We start from the raw sequence: 26,547 nt of genomic DNA on the forward strand, positions 1-26,547 counted from the left end.
AAACAGTTAAATTACATTTAATTCACAAAGCCACATAAGCACATAAATAATTAAAACACAATACAATTTAAATAACCAATTAAAATAATTTTAAAACACAATACAATTCCACATAAGCACATAAATAATTAAACCACAATAAAATTTATATAACCAAATCCGCAAGTAATTTAAATAAAAAGAACCAAGCAAGAAATCAATTAAACTAACAACAATTGCTATTAAATAATTTAAACAAAATGCCAAAATTATCCTTTTAAAATTAGGGGTATTATAGAACGACACTTGCGTACTTGTTGTTCTTCTGAATCTTTGAATGGCTTCAATGAAGAACGACACTTGTGTGGCTTTGTTGTTCTTCGTCTTCAAAATCTTCAAATGTTGAAGGGCTTCAATGAAGAATGGCACTTGTGTGGCGTCCTTTGTTGTTCTTCGTCTACAGAGATTGCAGAGATTCGGCAGGGCTTTGGTCTTCTCTTCTTCTTTCTTCGTCTTTCTGTGTCTGTTTCTATATCTCCTTTTCTCTTGTAAGGTGGCCTTGTATTTATAGGCCAAATAGTGGGTCGTCTAATTTGAAAACTCCGCAATTGTGCGATTTTTCCATAAATAAGGGATTTGTTTCATTTTATATTGAAATCAAATAAGGGATTTGTTTCCTTTAATATTGAAATCAAATAAATGATTTGTTTCCTTTTATATGAAAATTAATTCAAATTCAAATTTGAATTAATTTGAATTTAACTGCACTTTTCTTTAAAGGTATATGCCTTCATGATTTTGACACGTATTTATTGTTGGGACCCGCGATCATGAAATTTAATTAATCAGGAATGTTTTGATTTCTTGACCAATCGTACAGGTATTAGGCCATCACAAAATTTCAGTGTTTACAACTAGACAATGAAGAATGAAACGGAATCGAGAGAAATTACGAAACGAAGCCATACCAAACAACCGAAACTGGAGTAATCCAATCCCAAGCCAAACACTAAACACCCAGCATAAACCAAACACCAAACACCCAGACCGAGAAACAAAAGGAAACCCCAGAGATTGAAGGAATCCAGCCAGATCGAACCAAAACACAGCCCACCAGCCAGATCCAAGTAGACCACCCTCAAAAAAACGGGGAACAAGAAAAACCAGAACAAAAAAGTGAAGAAACACCACTCAAGGTGACCAAACAGAGGGACACAACACCCCGAAACTCTCGATACAACTAGAAAACTCTGATGCCTGACAAACCGTTGACGGCGCAAGGAAAAGGCTATCCCTGGATTCAGTTTCACCAGAAAGCCATATTGGATATCATGTATACTGTGCAATGAAAAAGTTTCTTTCAAATGTTACTTTAAAACTACTTTGGCGAAGCATTTCAAAAAGATCGACCTTGTCTGTCTAAGTCTCTCACACACACACATAGACATATATATCATCGGTTTTGATTACATGGCTAGGATCAATTCTCTCTCCTCCAAATAAATCAAAAATTTGCCCCACCAGCCCACATCACATGCATGCATGAAAATTTCCTTATCTGAAGACATGCAAGTGCGAGTACGGGCTTATGTCAACCTTCCAACTCAATGAATTTCTTTTTTTAACATAAATGAGAAGTTATATGGTGTCATCCAATCAGAAGTCTGCACTTCGGACTAAGATATTTGTGTAAGGGGGCAATAGTATAATTTTTTATAATTTCAGATTGCGATATGAAATTTTCATAGAAAAAAAAAAAAAAAAAAAAAAAAAAACATTATTGAGTTATTATTTGGGATGTGGGGTTGTGACTGCTGGGATTATATATATTGTGTACTCACGATTTGAGACTGCATTCTCCTTACAATCGGAAGAAATTTGAAAAAAAGAAAAAAAAAAAAAAAAAAAAAAAAAAAAAAGATAGGGAGTTTTATGTGTGAGCTGAATATATGATTTGATGAAAAAAGAAGAAAGAAAAGAATTGGGATAGATTTGAGAAGATATGGAAAGAAGTGACCGCCACTCTACTAGTACTTTCTAAACAAAGAATAGGCACAATCCATTTATAAAAAGATAAATAATAATAATTTAACTTTTATCCTTTTTTTTATAGCTTTTCTAACGGTATGTTAAAAAATTATTAAAAATTAATTTGTGTAAAATATATACTGTTACATATGATTTATAATTTTTTCCATCTCCAGCCGTCTGTTAAAATACACATCCACATCACCAATGTGTAAAAAGATTGTGTATTTCACACAACCACGTAAGCATATTTTCTCTCTCCTCCCCCTTTTCCACTCGCGGTTCTCTTTCTTCTCTCTCATTCCTTTACGCCTCTTTGTTTCCCACTTTTTTAAAGCGCCATAAAGAAGAATATGCAACTGGCAGTAAGATAAGAACTGTTCAACCATCTTTTATTTATTTATTTATTTTTAATAAATATAATTTAATTCATCATTTTCGTTTGATCTTATCTTCAACAATCATTACGGTAGATTCTAGGGTTTTTTTTAGATTTTTTTATCTTTTTACATTTTATTCTAATGAGATAAATATGTACAAGCTAGCCAAATATTAGATATATATTTTAATCACATTTTTATATAATTGTTGATATTAAACCTTTGATTATGTAGTTTTTACATACTTGAATCTTATTTTATTATTTGTTATTAAGTTAGAATTTTGGTGGCGGCATGAAAGGTTTGTTATTGGCGGGATGAGAAAGTGAAATATAAGGAAAAATTATTACTTTTTTCCTAATTGAAGAGGATTGGGACGTGAAGTTTAATCGCGAAAAAGTATAAAGTGAATCAAGTAGGTTCGCAAAAGTTATATAGAGTGTTGGGTATGACACGTGGTTAATTGTTATTGGAAGATATTTTTTTACAAAAAAAAATATAAAAAAATAAAAATAAAAAATAACCGCCGGAGTTAAAAATAGGTAATACAATTGTATTTACACAAAATTATACTTAAATACATAAAGGTCTGATTTTTTATTCTTTCCACTATCTTTTCTAAATAGTTTCCTAAAATAGTTCACTTTCCTTTGTCTGAAATCCTTCACATTATTCTTTTATTTTATTTTCTTTTTATATTTGTGTTCGTTTCTGATCTTTCATTTGCACCATATCAAACAACCATAATTCAATCTGTGACTTCTAGCTTCTGCAATCTCTCTGTCTGTATGTACGAGTCTTTCTCTCTCTAAATTTAACCTTGTATCCAATAAATTCGTCCATTGACCTTTTGCCCAAAATTTCTGCTACAGATTCTCTCTTGCGCACACACTACTCACTCCCGCCTGCACACACATATTGCATTTCCAAGTTTTCTCTGAAACGAATTCATCAATTTGAGTGTAAATTCTTCGTTGATTTGATTTGTATACTCATGCTTGTATATGAATTTCTTGCGGCTGTGGCTGTACGTGGTTTAGGGTTTTCTGATCTAACCTTTAACATGTATACAACTAATCCAATGGCTGAGATGAAACCATGACTTGGGCCGTTGGGCTTCTTTTTTATATGTACTTCATCTGTAAGATAAGATGGGCTTCTACATGTCTATTTGAGCCAATTAAACATACCTATGATTATAGGCTACAGAGAGTCTAGAGTGACTAGGTGTGCACAAAAAATCATTGAAATCGTAAATTGAAATCGTAAATCCGAACCTTTTATGATTATGATGACCGGTTGACCGAGCCAAAACGTAAACTATATATATATTTTTTATTTAATAAATTTTTGATACTTATTTTTAAATAAACAATTTCTGAGTCCATTAATTTTGGTGCTGCTCAAGCCATTAATTTAAATAAACAATTTCTGAGTAATCTCAGTTATAGTCTTATAGAACATATATATCATTTAATTCTTTGAGTTGGTGGCTAGAGGACAGCATTTAGTTTTCTAGCGGGAAACTCCTTATACCATGCCCGTTTGCTCCTGTTTCATTTTTGCTTTTAGATTAAGTTTATTATTGCCGAGTTGTTGTATAAAATATATAATTGTAATATATATATATTTTTCTTAGTTGATACTCACACAACACATGATCCATGGAGGCTAAAATTCTTGACCTCTTTTTAAAAAGTAAGAGTCTGATACCACTAAATTACTTACTCGTTGGTTAACATTGTAAATTTTGCTTTGCTAACCATGTGATTGGATTTTGTTCCCATAATATATATGTTTTTTTTTTTTTTTTTTTTTTAAAAAAAAAAGGTAAATAGACTGTTCCAACAATATTATTATTATTATAAGAGAAATAGTTCGGATCAAAGGTTGTAGTTCAAAATTTTTTTCGCATTTCAAAGAAAAATAAAGGAAAACATCTGGGGTTCAAGTCCCTATAAGGACATATGCACCCCTAGGCCCTAGCCTAAAATATATAAGTCTAAGGTTAGTCCGATCAACTCACCATTGATGCACTCTTCTACAACTTTCCGTTATGTAGATTTTGGTGTTCGTTTGAACATTTAGAATAATATATATATATATATATATATATATATATATATATATACATATATATAAAATTTAAGATGAGTACATTTGGATTCTTGATTTGTAATTGTTTTGTTTTCCAAGGTCTGGTTGGTTGCAGAGAAATGTAGGAAAAATGAGACCTTTATATATTTAATTTTTCATTGTTTGAGTGAAGCCCAAGAACATTTTTGGGCCTACTTGAGGTGTGTTTTCCATTATTTTGGAAACCCAAATATGACAAAACACATGCTTTAGATTTTCCACTCTTTGCTTTTATAAATGATCATTTTTAGAATCTAAAATCTTTTTGACACTCATATCTGTTATGGTTGGGTCTTTTTCTTGTTATGTGCAGCTGATAAACCCTAATTTTTGGTGATCAGGTAGGGTAAGAGAGGTCTGGTGAAGGAAGAAACAAAGAGTTGAGTGAAGTTTGAGTTCTTCATGGGTTCTTGTATCAGTGCTCCAAGCAAAGCTGAGACTCCATTTCAAATGGGTACATATAACTTTTCCCTGACTTTTTATTCAATTTTTCATAACACGTGTTATGATTTCATTGGGCCACATAACCTATCAGGACCCGAGTATTGTCCGTACAAAAACACATACAGTTATTTTAATTGGTATAAAGCAACACAGGTTTATGTTTTGCAAAATAAATAAATGAACATTGAATCACAATAACCACATCCTTAGCCGGGGCGTGGTAGAAATTCGGCGCTTGCACTTCACAGGCCAGTATTTCAACCTCCTAAGTCTCCTATGTTCTCGACTCATCTGGTGTGTGACTATGGGGCTGTGCTACATTATCCCCAGTTTGGCACCATGGGGTGGGGTCCCTAAGGAGCCTTATTTCAGAAAGTTCTGGGTCATCAAAAAAAAAAAAAAAAAAAAAATTAACCACATCCTTAAGTCTTGGGTTTTGTGTTTTTCTTTTGGATTAAGTGGAGCTTGTAATTATGCGAAAATCCATTGAATTCACATGGATATATTATTATTATTATATATATATTTGTATGTATATATATATATATATATATATATATATATATATATGCATGAATGTACGTACTTACATTTTCTTTTGGTTGATCTGTACAAATGCAGTCTATGAGCACAGAGCAATTCAATTTAATTTAATTCAATATGGCTTGTCCCATTAAAATGGATATGCAGTTAACCCAAATAAGAGACTTGATATATATCTAGAAGTGACTCAGTTAGTTTGTTGAGAAGTTCCATTTTCTGCCTGGCATTGTCTTTTGAATTAATGGATGTCTTTTGGGATTGATATTCATGTGCAGGGTTGAATTCAACCTTAGTGCAATTTACTCCTCTGACCGAAGGCGAGATTTTACAGACGCCTAATTTGAAGAGGTTTTCCTTTAGTGAACTCCAAGATCCACCATGTCCTTCTGTCCAAAGAATCTATTTGGTGACATCTAAGGGCTAGATTGATGAGGATACATTTACAGCTACCAAACCGGGGACTGGCATGGTTATAGCTGTGGAGATACTAGATTTTCCGAGTCACCTGGAATGGTTGGTAAGTATAATCTTTGGCTTTATTAGTTTATCTATATATGACCAGAATCTTTAAATTGGTATATCTAGTGTACAATGTAAGGCGTCACTACAATTTTGTAATAACCAAACTGTTGAACCTCGTCTACCATTTCCAAAAATACATTACTAGAATTTCCGGAATGAATTTTTAGTTCTGATGATCCTTGTGTACCATGTCAATAAAGCAATATTAGAATTTTCCTAACATTTTGGCTCCCGTGTTGGAATTTGACCACTTATTAATTTGTTACTCCTCTTCAACCATAGGCAGAAATTAATTATTTGGGGCAGCTGCATCATCCCAATCTCGTGAAATTGGTCAGGTACTGTTTAGAGGAGGGTCGTTTTCTGGTTCATGAGTTCATGCCGCAGGGTAGCTTGGAATATCATCTATTTAGGAGTAAGTTCTTGATGTCATTAGCTCTTCAACCATTTCGCTGATTTCTTTAGGTTGTGGGATGTTATTTACAGCATCCAATTCTCCTTATATATATGATTAACAGACCCTAGTATGTGTTGTTGGAATTAACAGGGCCGCCTTATGTTGAACTGCTTTCTTGGAACCTCCGTATAAAGGTTACTCTTGGCGCTGCGAAGGGACTTGCATATCTTCACGGTCTTGAAAAAAAAGTGATATACAAAGAATTCAAATCCTCTAATATCCTGCATGATTCTGAACGTGAAACAGGTTCAATTGTTGTTTTTCAATGCTTCTAAAAAGTTCGACTCTCATAAAATATTTCATTATTAATGAACAGGACTTCAATGTAAAGCATCTATTTCTTAGTCGGCCAAGGCCGGGCGACTAGATAAGGTTGAACCACCAGGTGATGAAATCCACGTCATTGGTTATAAACCTGCTACTGGTGAGAGCAGGGTTGATGTAGCTTATGTATCTCCTGAGTATGTGACCAGAGGTATTCTAAATTCTCTCACATTTTCATGTTTGCACACACTTATTAGGGCTTTATTAGCAGTCGAAACACGAGCTTTCAATTGACTAATCTTGTTCATATCCTCCCTTCTGTAATTCATTCTCTTCTCGTGAAGGAGTTTTATGGGCTAAGAATAACGTATATAGTTTTGGGGTGGTTTTTCTTGAGATGTTGACTGGGCGAAGAGCATGGGATAAAAACTGTCCACCGGGGAAATACAGACTTGTTGACTGGGCTAGGCCTTACTTGAAAGACAAAGGCAAAACTTTCTGAATGATGGATCCTCGTATGATAAGCCAGTATTCGGTAGGTGAAGCACTGAGAGCAGCTATAATTGCTATACAATGCCTCGAAAAAAATCACAGGTTGAGACCAAACATGAAGGAGGTGGTGGATGCATTGGAGCTGCTTCAGGAGCCCGAATCTTCCGAGTATGACTCCTCGTCGGAGATGGGAGGCCGTGGGTCATACTAGGCTTGTTCTGACTCCAAAGTGTTTAGTGTATATATTATAAGGGTAAGTGCAGAAAACACCCCTGAAATATATCTTTCGTAACACTTTTATTCTTATTTGAAAAAGTGTGCAATAAACACCCCTAATCATTTGATATTATGCAAAATTACCCCTTTGTGAGAAATCACATAAATTAGGGATGTAATACCCATTTTACCCTTTTCTTTTTCCCAAAATGCCAATACAATCATCCTTTTCACTGCAATCATCCTCTGTCGTTTGTGCTCGCCGTCTCCACCGTTGATCCATCCGTTTCATGCCGAAAATTTCAGTGTTCACTGCTAGCTAATCCTTCCGCCTCAATCCTGACCATGAGAACCACGGACCAAGGAAAGGCGAAAGCCCAGAGCAACAGTGTTACTCTCTCTACCATCAAGTCTCAACTCTCGCCATCACCACTCTCTTCTCACTCGTCCAATCATGCTCCCTCTCTACAAAATCCATTAGATTTAAGCTTAATGAAAGCACTCACCCCTACTCTCTCTCTTCGAAATTACATGTTCATTGGTTTAAGGTTAATCAAACCACACATATAGGAAGAACGAAATCACAATCAGTGGGTGGTTAGGGGTACTCATAGCACTCACCCTTTCCCTTCCTTTGAGGATAGCCGAGATGCCGCCACACCACACACTCATCACAATTTCTCAGCCTCAGAAACCAGCGCGGTCTCTGGCCGAAATCCGATTACAGATCCAATGTCATCATCGGTGTTTTCAAGACCGGAGTTTAGCCCGAGTGAAGAAGCTTCTCCGATCTGAATCTCGGCCGGAGCGACGGTGTGTATGATAGCGATGTCTTTGAAATCCCCAAGGAACATGCTGCCCCCACCAATCGCCACCATTAACACCTCCAGTACCTTCGCCGGTTGGTTTTCGCTGCTGCCAGTACCTTTGGCGGCGCCAGAACTCGCTGCCGTTGTTCCGCCATCATGCTTGCAACCGTCGATCTCTTCCCCGCACTTTGCACCTTCGATTAAGGTTCTGCCCTTTGCAACCGTCAATATTTTGCAACCGTCTCTGTATTGGGGTTGTAAATTATTTTGCAGAATAATGTTTAATGTCATTTTTGGTCTTTTTACAAAATATATATATATATATATATATATATATATATATTATTTTTATATATTTTATAAAATTATTCAATAAGAGTAATTTGGTCAATTTAAATTTTGAATGTGTCAGGGGGACCTAATTGCACCAAATTGAAACTTGAGAGATGTTTTTTTGCATGTGAGAGGTATGATATACACTATAAACGTACTTAAGAGGTGTTTCTTACACTTTACCCATATATTATACAATATGGTCCGTGATCAATTTCTTTTGTATTTGTTCCACTAAATTTCACATTCCTTACCTACATTATTATTATTATTATTATTATTATACTATCTATTGTTCAATAGTCTTAGGAATTGCTATTACGGAAATAAATAAATATATGTGTGTGTTATATGATGAGTAGTATTAAGTCAGCTTATTGTGTTGATATCAGCTTCTATTTTTTTATTTATTTTTTTCGAAAATTCATCTACCTCTAAATTCATAACACAAAAGGAGTAACAAATTGAATTAATGGGTGACAATGACATTTACCGAAGCTTTTAATCTTATTGATCTCGTTTCTTTTGTTGTGATCTTCATTCGTCAAGAAATCCAACACTAAGTCTTGCAAAGGTAATACGTTTACAGCAAGTATTGCAAAGGTAATTTGTTTATTTTGTTGTGGTCTTTATTTATATCAAGTTTGAGAGAGAATCCATCCCTTTCTTTTTGAGAATAGGGAGGCCATAGACTCGTGGCATTAGTAGGGTTGGCAGTGGGGCGGGGTGGGGATCTTATTTCCTATCTCTATATTCGGTGAATTTTTTCATCCTCATGTCCATCCCCATCTCCATCCCCGTTTAAAATTTCACCCCATCCCCATATTCGCCCCCGCCCCCATAACCGATTAACACACACTATAATTTTTGTTAGCACATAATTTTTTTTCTTTCTTAATTTCCAAAATTTAGCACAACCAAGTTATAATTTTTCTTAGTTGATTTTATCTATACTTAACCTAATTTAGTAATCTACATAATATATAAAGGTATTTTAGTAAATGTACACCCTAAAAAAGACGGGTGGTGGGTTTACCCTATCCCCGCCCCCACCAAGGTTTCAAAAACTACATCCATTCCTATCCCCATTTACATAAAAAGGGTCCCCAAACCCGTCCTAAATGGGGCGGGGATCCGCCGGGTTTGGGGATTTTGTCATCCCTAAACATTTTTTTTTCTTCTTAGAACACGTGTGTATCAGTTTCACAGTACACGTATCATTTAAGTCAGGAGTCCGGTTCAAAAGTGAGACTTCAGAAACTTATCTCCTGAATCCCTACCAACGCCATTATGACATAATGAACAATAATAAAAAAAAATTAAAAAAATATATAATTTCACCAATTTCATGACCACAATTTTTTTCTTAAATAATATTAGCTTTCTGAAAAAAAAAAAAAAAAACACCTAAGCCACTCAATAATTGAGTATCAGCATAAATTTTTCTAGCTAGGGCATATTGGCACAAAACTCAACTATATCAAGTAAAATTTGTCTAATTGAGTAAACCATTAAATTGACTAAGCTAAAGACAAAAAAAATTAACTTTAACAGAGAACAAAAATTTGTCAACAAGAACAAACATTATTTAACCATCCAATAAAAAAAATACCAACATTGCATTATTGCTCAGTCCCAATCATTCAATTGATACCAATGGACGAATTATTTAGCCGTTCTAGTAGGGCAAAAAAAGGGTGTACCTTTGAGGCAATAAAAAGGGTCATTTATGTTTTCATGTATATTGGAGTAAAAGGAAAGAATAAATATTTGGATGAACAATTTCTAACACTTCTCCTGAGAACAAGGGCAGAAAATGGCTGCATTTGGATTTTTGAATGACCATGGAGGATGTGATTGTGGCGATTTTGTAGGGTGTCGTGAATGGTTGCAAGAGGCATTGACAAACTATCATATTAGATGAGATATGGGTGCACAATCTCACATCATTTAGGTGTGCAAAGAAAAAGTGCTATATATGTAGGAATTGTATACTCCAATTGGTATGAAGCATTTTGGGGTTAAAACCAAAAACAAAACCTTGCAAGTTTAGATCCAAAGTGTAGTGGCCGAAAGTGCGGCCAACGAGGACATTGGGTCCCTAAAGAAGGGTGATTGTGATAGCCTTATGGGCGAATACATGCTATCACAATGGGCGAGTTAACAAGCATTATATTTTTGAAATTTCCAAATAAATTATAGTTGGATAATTTTTTTTTTTTTGAAAAGAAATTGATCATATAGCTGCGGTTAAGCGATTGACTTGGTGTAAACAAAATGGTAAGCCCTTTAAAACAATAAAATAAGTTAAAATTTATTGTATTACTGTATTTTGATAATTTTTTATATGATCCTAGAATTATTGGTATCAATGTTAAACAAGTTCAATTTGCTTTACATGATTGACAGGAATCATGTAATAGCTTTTGGTTCGTAGACCCTGTTGACGCTAAAATCGGCCAGCTAGAGCCAATCTTAAATTGATGTATAACGGGCATGCCAGAACCAATTGTATGGTTCGATTGTAAAATAGTCAACTGTAGTCTCTTTGGAAGATTGACTTTCAGGTGATATGAGGATAAAGAGAATAATGATACTCCTCTTAGAGTTCAAGAATTGCCTTAGTTAAAAGAACTTTTAATTGAATAAATTATAGTAACGTTTAGAGAATAAAAAAAAAGGAGAAACAGATATAGAAAGAAAGAGAGAGAAATAGATAGAGCGAGAGATTGAGAGAGATAGATAGAGAGAAAGAAGATATAACAAGGATACTATTCTAAGAAAAGCTTGAAAAAGAAAACAAATAAATTAAAGGATTCTGAGGATGCTGGACCTTTTCCTCAGCATGCCCCTTTGTTTATTTATAGAATAAACTATAAAACAATTCCCTAAATACAAGCATTCCAATTATATTGTAACTCTATAATACAACTGAAAAATTATTCAAATTGAACTAATCATAACTAAATACTAATTCTTAACTAAATACAAAAAAAGGATAAATACTACGTATAATCCTTATCTATCATATTTAAATTCAAACCTATTTCATCCGATCAGTAATACTCTTACGTGATCCAACCAGTAACGCCCTTGTGTAGAATCTACCATGCCTTTGCTTCTTCTCTTGGAATCTACTTCCATGTTCTTGGCCCACTTAAACCATATACCGAACCCAACCTCTTTCAGCCCAAACTCTTACCATATCATTGCATTATAGTTATTCTTTAGCCCAATATATTCTCAGCCCAAACTTCTACTGTATCACTGTTCATCAAGCCCAATTGGAGTCCAAACCTAATTACCAAAATGGTTGTCAACAATGCCCCCCAAGTTTTGGTAGCCATTTGGAACTTAGGCTTCTAAAATTTGAACTTAAACCTATTGTAACTTAATACCGTATACACCATATAAATTCCAAATCCCATCATGTTATCAGTTCCTAAAACTGTAGATTGACATTACCTATCTAATCCATCATTAATACTGCCGTAACCTCTTTTTCTTGTCATCACTTACGCCTCATATACACAAAACAACCTTTCATTCTCTGTATCAGTGAGACTCCTCTCATCACTATCTTTCATCTCTATCAAAATCGAACCCTCTTTCCGTTTCAATATGTCTTTGAAAACACAAAAGCAACACCCTGGTCTTAATTTGGAATCTCCAACACCAGAATCCACATCTCATACCCAAATGACAAAGATTGCACTCAAAACCCTACCATCCTCCAAACTGAATAACACCACACTCATCGATTTAGCAAATAATGCAAAAGGCCTCGGTCCAGTATTTATCAATCGATTTCCTTCATCCCTATCTCCCTTTTATCCTTAAAGGGAGGATCAACTTCCATTTCTCAAACCTATATACCAAACTGCTGAAGGTGAACGGTTGTCGTTGTCAATCAGGAATTGGCATCCTCCGATGCTTCAATGGAACGAATAGGTAGACCGCGTATCTGCAGCGAAATGTGATTTATGGAAGCGCATGGGCATCTTCAACATTATCCAACTCAGTAAGCTTTCTTTGACTCTAGACAGACCACTGTTTTTCGCTTCTTTACACTTTTGGTCACCTACCACCAATTCGTTACATTGGCGCTGTGGAATGATGACCCCTACCCTTAGGGATGTTTATTTTCTGACTGGTTTGAAGCCTGGAGGGGAAAATATCTGACGACGGCCGTTCCTTGTACGCCAAAATGATGTAGTGAATGTGCAGTTCAAGAAAAGCCTTTTAGGTCAAGTTTAAATTTATAAAAATCACTACCAATACTACTACTAACGTAGCAAGAGTGAGTAGGGATCGTTCCAAGGGATTATGAGGATCGAGCAATATCATGGAATCACAATTAGGGCTAGTAGGTCGAGTGATCAAACAATTAGTTGGTTGGTTAATTAAAAAGCAACTAAATTAAACTAAGTAATAGCAAAAGAGTGCAATTAAGAGTAAGTAAGAGAGAGAGAGAGATCTTGGGGTTTAGAGATCACCACCAAGTAATGCATTTCTATATCATTGACAAGTGATTAATGAGGGCAGATGGTGTGTTACAATATTGGTGTGTCTGTGTTTGGTTGATTCAACAAACAAGGATGACTAGTTAAGCATGTATTGTCTAAACATCATGTGAAAGGCACAATATATCTAAGCAATGAAGTATATATTGTCTAAACAACATGTAAAAGGCACAATAAATCAAAACAAGTCATTAATCATTTCATTAAGCTCACAATCCAAACACAACACAAGGATAGAGACATATGCTACTCTCATTCAAAAGCTTGGATCATCAAACAACAAGTATAGATTGTCCTCCCATTTAACATTACACTACAACTACACTACATCTACACTATTAGCATGAAAATAAACTAAAGGAGAGGCACAATCCATCAAGAGATAAGCATGGACCATCAAGAGAATCACAAGAGCATTCCTTTAAGCACTATGTTTTGACAATCTCCAAATCTATAGCATCAATACACATAGACATGCATCAATAACACAAAATCTAGAGACAAGCACATGAACATCTATTCTAGCATACATAGACATATGGATAGAATGAAATGACCAATTGGAAGCATTAAACCACATAAATCATTGAATAAACAAGATCTATATATATCAAAATGTCAAAACATCAATTACAATACTAATCCCTCAATAATACACAAGTTTAAGATATAGAAAGCATGCTTGGGGCTAACTCCAGCCCCAAGAGGATGTCTAGCCACTTATGGTGATGATGCTCCAACCCTCAAGGGCTAATTCCATGGTTGAAATTTGCTCCTTGTTGATGAAGAACTCCTATGGTGTCTCTAGCCTCCTCCTCCTCTAAGCTTGCTCTCCAAGAGATGATATGAAAATAATGTTGGCTCTCCTTGTAAAAAGTAATCCTTATCCTTATATAGGTAGGTCAAAATGACACCCAAAATGAGCTGGGGTCGTGCACACAATATTCCCTAATGATTGGATAAAGGACAACTTTCAATGAGATGGAATTTTAACTTTTTCGCACTGGAGGAAGTTCGATCGATCGAACCTTGGTCATGGATCGATCGAAAGTAAGTGAGATCGATCGAACTTAGGTTGGATCGATCCAACTGGCTGAGCTTTTTGGAAAAAGACAAATCCGAGATATTTATGGGAGATATTTATGGGAAAAGGACAAAAGTGGTTAGTGGGTGATACAGTTGTGGATAGGATCAATCATTTGAATAAGGACAAAAGTGTTCGATCGATCGAATGATGGTGTTGGATCGATCGAACTTTTGGAACTTTATGCTTTTGGGTCAAGGCTTGGATCTATCTTGAAGTGCTGAGATCGATCATTGTTCGATCGATCAAACCTTGAACTTAGATCGATCGAACTTTGTTGCTTGCCACATTTGGCTTCATTTGCTTCCTTCTTTCTCCACTTTGCTCCTTTCTTTGTTTAATTCCAGAATTACTTCAATTAAGCTCTTATTTGGCTGAGTTAGCTTATTTTCGGGATAAGTGCCTGAAAAAGGAAATAATACGAAATCAATCTAAAACAGTAAAGTATGATAGATAAATGTACTAGAATACCTAAGCTTAAGGGGTTTAATTACGCACTTTTCAGCGCTCATCACACCCCAAACTTAAATATTGCTAGTCCCTATCAATGAACTAGAAAGTAAAGGAATGAAATAAACAACTATACAACTATGAACTAGAAAACAATAAATGGATAATGCCACTTTCGTAGGGAGCATGATTGCATTTAACACATACAACAAACCTTTTAAACCCCTAGGTTACCCCTAGTGGACGAGTGAAGTCTCGTGAGGGTTTCTAGAAATGGTACCCACAAACATTAAGCTCATTCTTTCAAAAGAGGTACCAATATTGCAAACAAGCATTGGGAGAAAATTACCCCAAGTGTGCAATGTTTCAAACATTTCCAAGCAATCTCCTAAAATTTCAACATCAAGCAAGCAAGTATGGTCCTCCACATACCAAGAAAATGATCATACAAATCAAAACAACTCTAGAATCCTTTTGAGTGGACCGGCATCAAATGTGTTGCTATCTAAGCCAACTAAAGAATTAATCACATCCTTACCCTCAAACTAGCACACAAATCTAGTACCGATCATCATGACAAAAAGTGGACCTTTTATTAAAGCTTTATTCATCTAGGTGCACTTATTCTTTTCACTCGATTTTTTTATTTTATTTTATTTTTATTTATTGAAGACAAAAGATGGAAGTATAGTACAATATGTTGATCTCTTAAGCTTTCTAGCGATTCATGAGGTCGAGCGTTAGGTCAATGACTCCCAAACCAGACAGTTTTAGGGCATTAGGCATTCAAATACCCCTACGGACTTACAAGCTCAAATCAACTAGGTTACAAATCAAGACAACAACTATCTAATCATTTCCCACTTCTCACCTTTTGGGAGAAGTCTTCACTTTTTATTGCTTTTATTATTATTATTTTTTTTAATTCAATTATTAACCTAGAGTTTGGGCCCTCCACCTTTTGGCGCGAGAAGTTCAGTGCTTGATGAGGCTAGAATCCCGGCTACTTAGTGAAAAGGGGTTATTATCCACATTTATCAAGAATGAAAACTTTTAATGCACTACTAGTTCAATTGGGATATAACCAATTCAATAATCAACAAAGCATACCCCACAAATGAATGCTAGTGTGCGCCGGTGCTAATGTAGAATCCTAGAATGAATCTCAAAACAATCACAAAATCAAGATGATGTGGACCACAAGTGCAAGCATGATATCAATTTTTCAAAAAATGTACTCCTAAATGGCATTCATAAGGCATACAATGAGTATTGAACTCTCAAGTCAAGCAATTTTTAAATTTTAAGCAATATAATTCTCAAAAGATCAAAATCATAGCTAGAAATGGACCAATCATAGAAATATCCCTCAAATACACAATGCATGCTAAAAATTTGAATTTAAAGCTAACACTGTAGAACACCAACCCCCCCAAACTTCAATTGCACAATGTTCTCAATGTGCAAAGAGAACAAAGGAAAAAGTATACCAGTGCAACTAAGCAAGAATGATCGGGACTGAAGCATCCGAAGTGGGCGGCATGGCCCCCCCAAACTTAGGATGAACTGTGGTCTTGAAAATTGGCACTTGGATAAATTCATCAGATAACAAAAATGGGATAATCAGTGCACAGTGGTCATACAAGTGTAAATGGGATAAACAGATAAAGAAATGAGAGAGGTATAAGGCTGGTCCTGGAAATTGGATAACACTCTCTCACTGAAGTCACTATAATGCACCTGATGGAGTCAAACATACAGATATGAAAATATAATCATATGACATTCATAGCAAAAATAGATATATATAAAACAGATAAGATAGAAATGACTGGGAGCTCAGAAGGATGAGGTAGAACAGGCAGGTCTGGCTCCGCGGATGTCTCTGGATAAATCTCTGAACATAGTCGCGACATCTGTGCGAAAGGCAGCACACTCAGCTCTGTGGGCTGTGAGGTCAGCTCGGATGGTAACAACAGCATCCTCAAGCGTCTGCAGACGTACTCCAAAGCCGGGGGTCATATCTGGAGTCTCAGGCATAGATGAATCAGAAGAAGGCTCCTGAGTCTGCTCCTGCTCATGAATGGGTGACCTGGCTGAAGAGTCCTGCTCTGCATCGTCGGCAAGGCGCTCTAAGTTTATATCTAAATGCTCGATAGCTGGATCAACTGGTGCGTCGCCCACTGCATCGTCTGCTGCGGGATGTACTACTGTTGCCTCTGCCGGTGCCTCTGCTTGGGCCAGTTCCAACTCTACTGCAGCCAGTATCGCGTGGTCCTGTAATCTGGTAATAAGGAAGCGGTAGGTCTTATTCCAGTCCTTCTTGAGGTACTGACAGGAACCTCTCTCGGGGTGCTCCCGAGGATGGATGGGGTAGCGCTGGTCAATGAGAATCTGGGTGATGAGGTGACTGAAAGAAAAAGACTTAGCCCGTCCGGGCGTCTCCTTGCTGATGTACTCATCATACAGCTTCCTCATCACTCTCTAGATGAGCGCGGGAATGAACACCCAGTGCCCAGTGTAAAAAGAGTAAAAGGCTGTCAGATAATCGCCCCTCATCCAAATCTTATGCCGGGCCATGTAGATATTCCGGTAAAGAACGGAATCAGTAAATCATAGGTCGTCAGGAAGGAATGTCCGAGTGGCGAAAGTTTCACCACTGGCATGGTGACTTGTGAGGGAAACTGCCATGTCGGCATATAAAGGCCTGAATAGCCTCGGATATGTGTCCTGAAGCTCTGGGGGACATCTGTATGGACAGCGGCAAGAGCGGGCTAAAGTGTCCACTGTAATGGTGATCGGATAGCCATCGATAGAAGTGACCATCTCGGCTGTGGTACGCAGCGATGGTCAGAGGTTATAGTAGAACAACCGAACCAGCCGTGGGTAGATCGGCTCTATAACGGGGACAAGAATAGCGGCCAGGGCCCTCTAAATAATATCCTGGTAGGCGGATCGGGTCAGCACCGATCAAGAGAAGAAGGCCGTGTTAAACTCTGACTCATGGTCGAGTGTCATGTGCGCATATCGAGGCGTGGGCCTATCACGCCGCAGATGAGCTGGCTGAGGTAATATATGTGAATGCTCAGCTCCAGTCTGCGGTGGAGATGGTGATGGAGTGAAAGCAGGATGAGCCGCAGAAGTGGATGGTATGTGGTCATCCTCAGGCTCATGAGATGGTGATTGAGGCGGGGTAGCCTATGCTGGCTCCTGCTGTGCATAAGAGGGCTCTGCTGGCTCCTCTGTCCGTGGCCTAGTATGTCGGGTGGGCCCATGTTTCCTGTTGGCAACGGTCTTCCTCTTTACCATGGCCTACAAAAAGAAAAAGAAAAACTTGCAATGGGAGTTAGTGCCAAAATAAGAAATTTAAAAGCACGAAATAGAATCATGTATGTCAAGTGAAATAGACAAAACAAATATGACATGAATCTATGCAAGTGGTAGAATATGAAACATGCTAAACAATGTAAGTATGAAATGCATCTAATGTGGAATATAACAGGCATTGGGCATAAATATGATAGCATGAACATAAGATATGATGAATGAAGTGTGTGTGTGAGATCTGTGAAGTTCGATCGATCATAAAAAGAAATGAGATCGATCACAAAAGTTGGATCGATCGAAAGTAAGTGAGATCGATCCCACTACTTCTATCGATCGAAGACATGAGTTCGATCGATCGAGATACTAGTTCGATCGATCGAACTGTGCGACGTTGAAAACTCAAAGGTCACAGATCTGTGACCTTGGAAGCATGGGGCCTACAAGAACGTGTTCTTGGGCCCATCAACACAACAAATCACCCAATCCCATCACAAATAGAGGCCCATACTCCTAAATCAAATCAAATCATCAAAAATATATACACATATATACACATATATATACATATGTATAAATGCTTCAAGCTTCAACAATAGAGGATTTTGTCATGTATATAGCATGTATTCAACATATAAAACATGTATGCACAAGATTGAAGCTTAAATCATGAGGGACATTCTCGGATCTTACCTCAAACAATGAGAGAAGTGTAGATGTGGAAGAGTGGAGGTGAATCCGAGAAGGGAGAGAGAGATTCATGCTTAGATGCTCGCCGGAAAGCTTCGCCGGAGATGGTGAAGTGGTTGGACAGAGACGGCGACGAAGAGAGGTTAGGGTTTTAAGGATGAGGGTGAGTTAGATTGATCTTTATAATCGATCTCTATTTTTAAAAACATTCCTAACAGAGTTCGATCGATCGAACTCAACTGTGATCGATCTAACTTTGATGAACTCTCTTCAAAGTTTTTTTTTTTTTTTTTAATCAAATTAAATTGAATAAACACTTATATTTAAAAATTAATTAAAATAGAATATTTTTGAATTTTTGAAAACTTTTTTAAAAATAAAATAAATGAAAATAAAATGAAATACAAATGCAAATGTTTTTGGATTTTTGAAAATTTGAAAAGTCAAAATAAAGCCAAAATAATGAAATGAAGATTGAGATCGATCGAAACAAGAGTTCGATCGATCAAACAGAGAGCAAAAATATGCAGGTTTTTGGCTCAAAAAATTGGCTAAGTGTTGGAACATGAGATCGATCGAACTAGGAAGTTGGATCGATCGAAGAACTTTTAGATCGATCTGGAATGTTTCGAACGATCAGACAGAGAGCTGAAATATGCAGGTTGATGTAGGCTCAAAATTTTTCTAAGTGTTGAGTCATGAGATCGATCGAACTTGGAAGTTGGATCGATCGAAAGTCTCTTGATCGATCTAAAAGTTAGTTCGAACGATGGGACAGAGAGGTGATTTGGATGTAGGTTTCTGCAGGTCGAAAATTTTTCTAAGTGTTGAATGCAGAATGGAGTTCGATCGATCGAACTCAAGTTTGAGATCGATCGAACTATGCAGAATGCTCAATAATGACATGAAAGCTTATGCAATCCTCACCAAAGTTCCTTGAAATGCATATGAACCAAAAACAAGTATCTAGACTTCACAAGAAATGAAATGAAAGATAGAAATATGGGAGGAATATGGTTTTGACATCCTACGAATGCTTTTGCTAGTCTTTAACGTCTCTAGCAAGACAATGGGCTCTTTTAGCCCGGATAAAAAATCTTATAATGCATCCCCTCCTTGTTGGGGTGATAGATGCTTTGAACTCCTCCCAACAAATGGTTCTTTGAAGAACTTGTTGGATTAAACTCAATAGAAATCTTTGGTCCCTTGTTTATGCAATTAAAACCCTTGGGCTTCCATGCCCTTTGAAAGCAAGTGTTTGAAACAAGACTTTTAGAATGCAAGGTTGAAGATGATCCTTTAGAAGTTTTGGTTTTACACAAAAGCTCATTTCCTTGGCATTGAAGATCATGACATTCATCTACAACATTAACTTCTCCCTCATATTTGTCAAATGAATTGGGTGTGGGATTAAAGATATTCAACTTCACCTTCATGTGGCCAAATGAGATCTTCATTATCCCCGTCCTACAATTGATGTTGGCATTAGCGGTTGCCAAGAAAAGACGGCCAAAGATAACGGGAATTTGGCTCTTAGGATTAAGAACCGGTTCCGTGTCAATTACAACGAAATCAACCGGGAAGAAGAATTTGTCAATCTTTATCAAAACATCCTCAATTATACCCCTAGGCTTCTTAATGGATCGGTCGGCAAGTTGCAAAACTACCGACGTTGGTTTCAATTCACCTAAGCCCAATTTGACATAAACCGAGTATGGAAGAAGGTTAACACTTGCTCCTAAGTCAAGAAGCGCCCGATTAATGATATGATCACCAATAATGCATGATGTAGTTGGTGAACCGGGGTCCTTAAACTTTGGAAGAGTGTTATTTTGTAAAATTGAGCTTACTTGCTCGATCAAAACCACTTTTCTTGGTGCTTGGCTCTTGTTCTTCAGCTTTTGGGTGCACAAGTCTTTCAAGAATTTGGCATAAGCCGGAATTTGCTTGATTGCATCCAATAGTGGAAGATTAACTTTCACTTGCCTAAACATTTCCATGATTTCATTGGTTTTTGCCTTTTGCTTGTCTTTTGAAATGGATCCTTTTAAGGCATCCGGAAATGGAACCTTTGGTTCAAACACTTTTTCAAAATTTTCTTTTCAACTCTCTTCAACACAAGAAGTTTTCAAATCATTTTTTAACAAAACCTTTTCAACATCATTTTTCAAAACTTCTTTTTCAAACACATTTTTCAAGACTTTCTCATTTACAAGGTCATGTATATGCAATGAAGGAGGAATGGGATGTGAAACGGGATGGGTGACAACTTGAGGTTGCACCAGTTCACTCTCTCCATTGGACATTCCAACTTGATTATCCACAATCCTACCATTCCGCAAGGTAGTCACCGCATTAACATATTCAATGGTGTGGCCTTCCGATGAGGAATAGGTTTCCACAACACATTGTTGCTTAGGTGGGGCATTTATAGGCATCTTTCCCTTCTCTCTTGCATTGAGAGTACTAGCTATTTGCCCTACTTAGGTTTCTAGCTTTGCAATAGATTGAGAGTGAGAATAAAACAATTGAGTGTTAGCCTCTAAAGTGCCCAAAGCATTCAAAACTTTCTCTTCAAAGGCAGGACTTCTAGTATTACCTTGGGAATAAGATTGGTTGGGAAAATGAGAATTAACAAATTGATTCCCTTATGATTGATAGGGTCTATAACCTTGAGATCCATGGTTTTGAAGTGGAGGTGGAATGTACTTCCCTTGAAAACCGCCTTGGGGAGGGTTTGAGCCCTCTCCTTGGTTTTTCCAAGAGAAATTCGGATGATTCCTCCAACTTGGATTATAATGAGTACCATAAGGATTGTTCCCTTGGTTCACAAAAGCCGCATTGACTTGTTCATTAGGTTCACTTTGCACTTGTCCGTGAGGACAATGAGAAGTAGAATGAAGAACACTAGAACAAGTCATACATGTTGCATTTGATGCACTATGAGAATGGTTAGGGAAGGAAGATACTTAGTTCACCGAGTTTTGGTTAATCAAAAATTGATCAAACTTTTGAGACAAAGACTTCATTTCGGCGGCTATTTCATTTGAATGGTCGACTTGATGTAAGCCAACACTCTTCCTACCTTGTGAATTTCTACCATTCTTAGATGATAGTGTTCTATGCAAAGAATTTTCACTCATGCTTTCATAGAGACGCCACACATCATCCTTATGCCTATCAATGTATGAGCCACCCATGGAAGCATCAACCATACCCTTATAGTTGTCCGATAAGCTCTCAAAGAAATATTGAACTAATTACCATTTGGGCATGTTATGATGTGGACACTTCCTAAGCAATTCATTGAAGCATTCCCATGCCTCATGAAATGTTTCTCCATCCCCATGTGAAAATTCTCGAATTGAGGTTCTCATCGCATTAGTCTTAGAAACTGGATAGTACTTCTTCAAGAACTCTTGTTGCATTTATGCCCAAAAAGTGATTGAAAAAGACCTAAGATTGTTAAACCAATACTTTGCCTTGTCTTTTAAAGTGAATGGAAAAAGTTTAAGTCTTAAAACCTCTTCCGGCATGTCCGTATATTTTACAGTGGAACATACTTCAAGAAACTCATCCAAATGCTTGTAAGGTTTTTCACTTGGAAATCCATGATAGTTAGGAAGCATTTGAATGGTTTGTGGCTTAATTTCATAATGATGTGCTCTAAATGGGGGCAATTGGATGCATGTAGGTGCATTATACTCATTAGGCACATAATGGTTTCTTAAAGCAAGAGGTGGATTAGCTACTTGAGATGCAACATGAACACCTTGGTTTTGAATTCCTTGATTATTGATGGGAGGTTGTGGAGCATACATTGGCCTTGGCATTCCATATAGAACTTAGCCTTGTTGTTGTGGTGGTTGGTGAATGAATGGCCTAGGCATGCCTAATGGTACTTGTATGTTCTCATTGTGCACATTGGGATGAAGGATACATTGTTTATCTATGTGACCAAGGTCTTCAACATGATTATCATTATGGTCATCCATTGAAAGATTGGTTCTATTTGAACTTCCTCTTCCCCTAGGATTTCTAACGATAGATTCAAGATGCAAATCAAGAGGAACAAGAGTTGGTCTCAATGAACGGCGTCTATGCATGCACAATGCAAAACACAACAAACACAAAAAAATGACAAACACTATGCCTTCACAACAATATAATTAGACTTCTTCCACAAACATTTAATTCATGCTCCCATACTTTAACAACAATGATGCAAGACAAATAAAAATAAGCCTCTACGCGTGCCGACGATTTAACTAAGGGATTGAGTAAAGAAAATCCCACAAAGGTCCTTTAACACTTCAACTCCAAATTTAAAGCTTAGCTTAGCAATTTTAGAATTTTTAGCTTTTTACTTTCTTTGCTTGCTTGAATTGAATGCTCAATGGCTCCTTTGCTTGCTTCCTCTCCAACAATGCACCTAGTTAAATAAGAACAACATAATAAGTAACCAAAAAGAAAAATAAAAATAAAGTAAAGACACGATCAAAAGAGTACTAATCCTAGTCAATTCCACAAATTTGACGTTGCCAAATCTAGTCAACAAATCCCCGGCAATGGCGCCAAAATTTGACGATGGCCGTTCCTTGTACGCCAAAATGATGTAGTGAATGTGCGGTTCAAGAAAAGCCGTTTAGGTCAAGTTTAAATTCATAAAAACCACTACCAATAGTACTACTAACGTAGCAAGAGTAAGTAGGGATCCTCCCAAGGGATTATGAGGATCGAGCAATGTCGTGGAATCACAATTAGGGCTAGTAGGTCGAGTGATCAAACAATTGGGTGGTTGGTTGATTAAAGAGCAACTAAATTAAACTAAGTAATAGCAAAATAGTGCAATTAAGAGTAAGTAAGAGAGAGAGAGAGATCTTGGGGTTTAGAGATCACCACCAAGCAATGCATTTCTATATCATTGATAAGTGATTAATGAGGGCAAATGGTGTGTTACAATATTGGTGTGTGTGTGTTTGGTTAATTTAACAAACAAAGATGACTAGTTAAGCATGTATTGTCTAAACATCATGTAAAAGGCACAATATATCTAAGCAATGAAGTATATATTGTCTAAATAACATGTAAAAGGCACAATAAATCAAAACAATGCATTAATCCTTTCATTAAGCTCACAATCCAAACACAACACAAGGATAGAGACATATGCTACTTGCATTCAAAAGCTTGGATCATCAAACAACAAGCATAGATTGTCCTCCCATTTAACATTACACTACAACTACACTACATCTACACTACTAGCATGAAAATAAACTAGGGGAGAGGCACAATCCATCAAGAGATAAGCATGAACCATCAAGAGAATCACAAGAGCATTCCTTGAAGCACTATGTTTTGACAATCTCCAAATATATAGCATCAATACACATAAACATGCATCAATAACACAAAATCTAGAGACAAGTACATGAACATCTATTCTAGCATACATAAACATATGGATAGAATGAAATGACCAATTGGAAGCATTAAACCACATAAATCATTGAATAAACAAGATCTATATATATCAAAACATCAATTACAACACTAATTCCTCAATAATACACAAGTTTAAGATATAGAAAACATGTTTGGGGATAACTCTAGCCCCAAGAGGATGTCTAGCCACTCATGGTGATGATGATCCAACCCTCAAGGGCTAATTCCATGGTTAAAATTTGCTCCTTGTTGATGAAGAACTCCTATGGTGGCTCTAGCCTCCTCCTCCTCTAAGCTTGCTCTCCAAGAGATGATATGAAAATAATGTTCGCTCTCCTTGTAAAAAGCAATCCTTATCCTTATATAGGTAGGTCAAAATGACACCCAAAATGAGCTGGGGTCTTATACACAATATTCCCTGATGATTGGATAAAGGACAACTTTCAATGAAGTGGAATTTTAACTTTTTCGCACTGTAGGAAGTTCGATCTATCGAACCTTAGTCTTGGATCGATCGAAAGTAAGTGAGATCGATCGAATTTAGGCTCCATCGATCCAACTGGCTGAGCTTTTTAGAAAAAGACAAATCCGAGATATTTATGGGAGATATTTATGGGAAAAGGACAAAAGTGGTTAGTAGGTGGTACATCTATGGATAGGATTAATCATTTGAATAAGGACAAAAGTGTTCGATCGATCGAATGATGGTGTTGGATCAATCGAACTTTTGGAACTTTATGCTTTTGGGTCAACGCTTGGATCTATCTTGAAGTGCTGAGATCGATCATTGTTCAATCGATCGAACCTTGAACTTGGATCAATCGAACTTTGCTGCTTGCCACCTTTGGCTTCATTTGCTTCCTTCTTTCTCCACTTTGCTCCTTTCTTTGTTTAATCCCAGAATTGCTTCAATTAAGCTTTTATTTGGCTGAGTTAGCTTATTTTCAGAATAAGTGCCTGAAAAATGAAATAATATGAAATCAATCTAAAACGGTAAAGTAAGATAGATAAAGGTACTAGAATACCTAAGCTTAAAGGGTTTAATTACGCACTTTTCAATGCTCATCAATATCAATTACCTTCTCCAGGACTCAGAAACAAACTTCAATTTTCCTGAACAAGACGGCCCTAAACATCACGTCTAATCTCACGGACCGTTTCTTAAAGAAATGATTGGAGAACATGAAACTGAAGTAGGTGAACAAGAACATATAGGTTTTTTGTTGTTGTGGTTATGTCGACACTTTCTGTGTGCTCCTGCAATCCAAATTACTAAAGATATGACCCAATTAGCTATAGCGTTGTCTAAGGGAAAATCCATGGCATTAGCTTCATTCCTTTTAGCATCTTTGTACAGAGGTTTATTGGACTTCACTATCTCAAGCTTTTCTCGATTTGGAGGACCCTCTTGGCTTTATCAATTCTGGTTGCATGCTTACTTTCTTGAGTCATCACCTAAAATCCATCTCTCAGCCAATGATTCATTAATTTCCTTTGGATATACCCGAGTTAAACCCAAGGAACAATCAATCCTTGATTGTTTTCAATTCTTTTATCATCAATGTACCTTTTGAACCCGCTCTCAATTCCTTTCCTTTACAGATTTTCGATTAGCCCCTTCTTGGTTGCTTCCTCCCACTGTCGATTCCTCGGCAGAATAAATTGAACTATACAAAACTGCTTGAGGCCATTTCTTGACTGCAAGAGATATTTCTTGCAATACTGTTGCACCCCACCATGTAAAAAGCCAGACTGGGTTAGAGTTCTATATCCTTACACAATTGGCCAGGCAATTTTGATTGACTCAGTTAATTCCAATACCTCCTCATTCTTCATATAACAAGAATTTTCATAAAAGAGTGAAGTTGACAGATAGTGATCAAGCCCGTGATGTTACCAACAAATTTCAGAAACTCTTAAATAATTTTCAATATAAAGAATTTGCAGAGGACCCAGCCACCGACCCAAACTTTGAAGAATGGTGGTCTTCGTACATTAGCTTTACCAGGTCGAAAGAAGCCACGCAGCTTTTCAATACTCTCTTTGGATCCTACAAATTTATCTCTCTTTCCATTCAAGAAGGAGAAACCATCACACCTGTTGTTCTTGCCACGGCTCCCATACCAGAGAATAAACCCATCAAATCCACCAGTCATGCCCCACCTACAGCTGCAGCAGGTAGGACCAGATCACGCTCTCGGCAAAGTAAGTTGTGGACTTCTTATCACCTCATTGATTATCATATTCACCTCTTAGCACAGATTTGTTATTATTTCAAACTGCAGGTGCTCCACCTTCCATACCAGAAGAAATCAACTCAACTTTGTCAGAATCAACTCCAATTGATCTCTACGTTCCTCTTCAAAATATACCTCCTGTTACTTAGGTAATACTCACAACCAAGCCTTCACCACTCTTTTGATGC

At 36.8% G+C, this 26,547-nt stretch overlaps 1 non-coding gene and 1 pseudogene across 1 annotated transcript; both read left to right on the plus strand.

Annotated features, from left to right (window-relative positions):
- Positions 1 to 394: 394 nt before the first annotated feature.
- LOC132314339 (probable serine/threonine-protein kinase PBL10) lies at positions 395 to 7,255 on the plus strand (annotated as a pseudogene).
- A 14,692-nt stretch (positions 7,256 to 21,947) lies between these two features.
- On the plus strand, positions 21,948 to 22,054 carry LOC132315351 (small nucleolar RNA R71). The gene has a single exon (XR_009483629.1). It is a non-coding gene; the product is annotated as a small nucleolar RNA R71 (small nucleolar RNA).
- Positions 22,055 to 26,547: the final 4,493 nt, after the last annotated feature.

The sequence above is a fragment of the Cornus florida genome, unplaced genomic scaffold (assembly GCF_030987335.1).
Source record: "Cornus florida cultivar Cherokee Brave unplaced genomic scaffold, ASM3098733v1 CherokeeBrave_3.0.0_Hap2_Chr06, whole genome shotgun sequence".
Lineage (NCBI taxonomy): Eukaryota > Viridiplantae > Streptophyta > Magnoliopsida > Cornales > Cornaceae > Cornus > Cornus florida.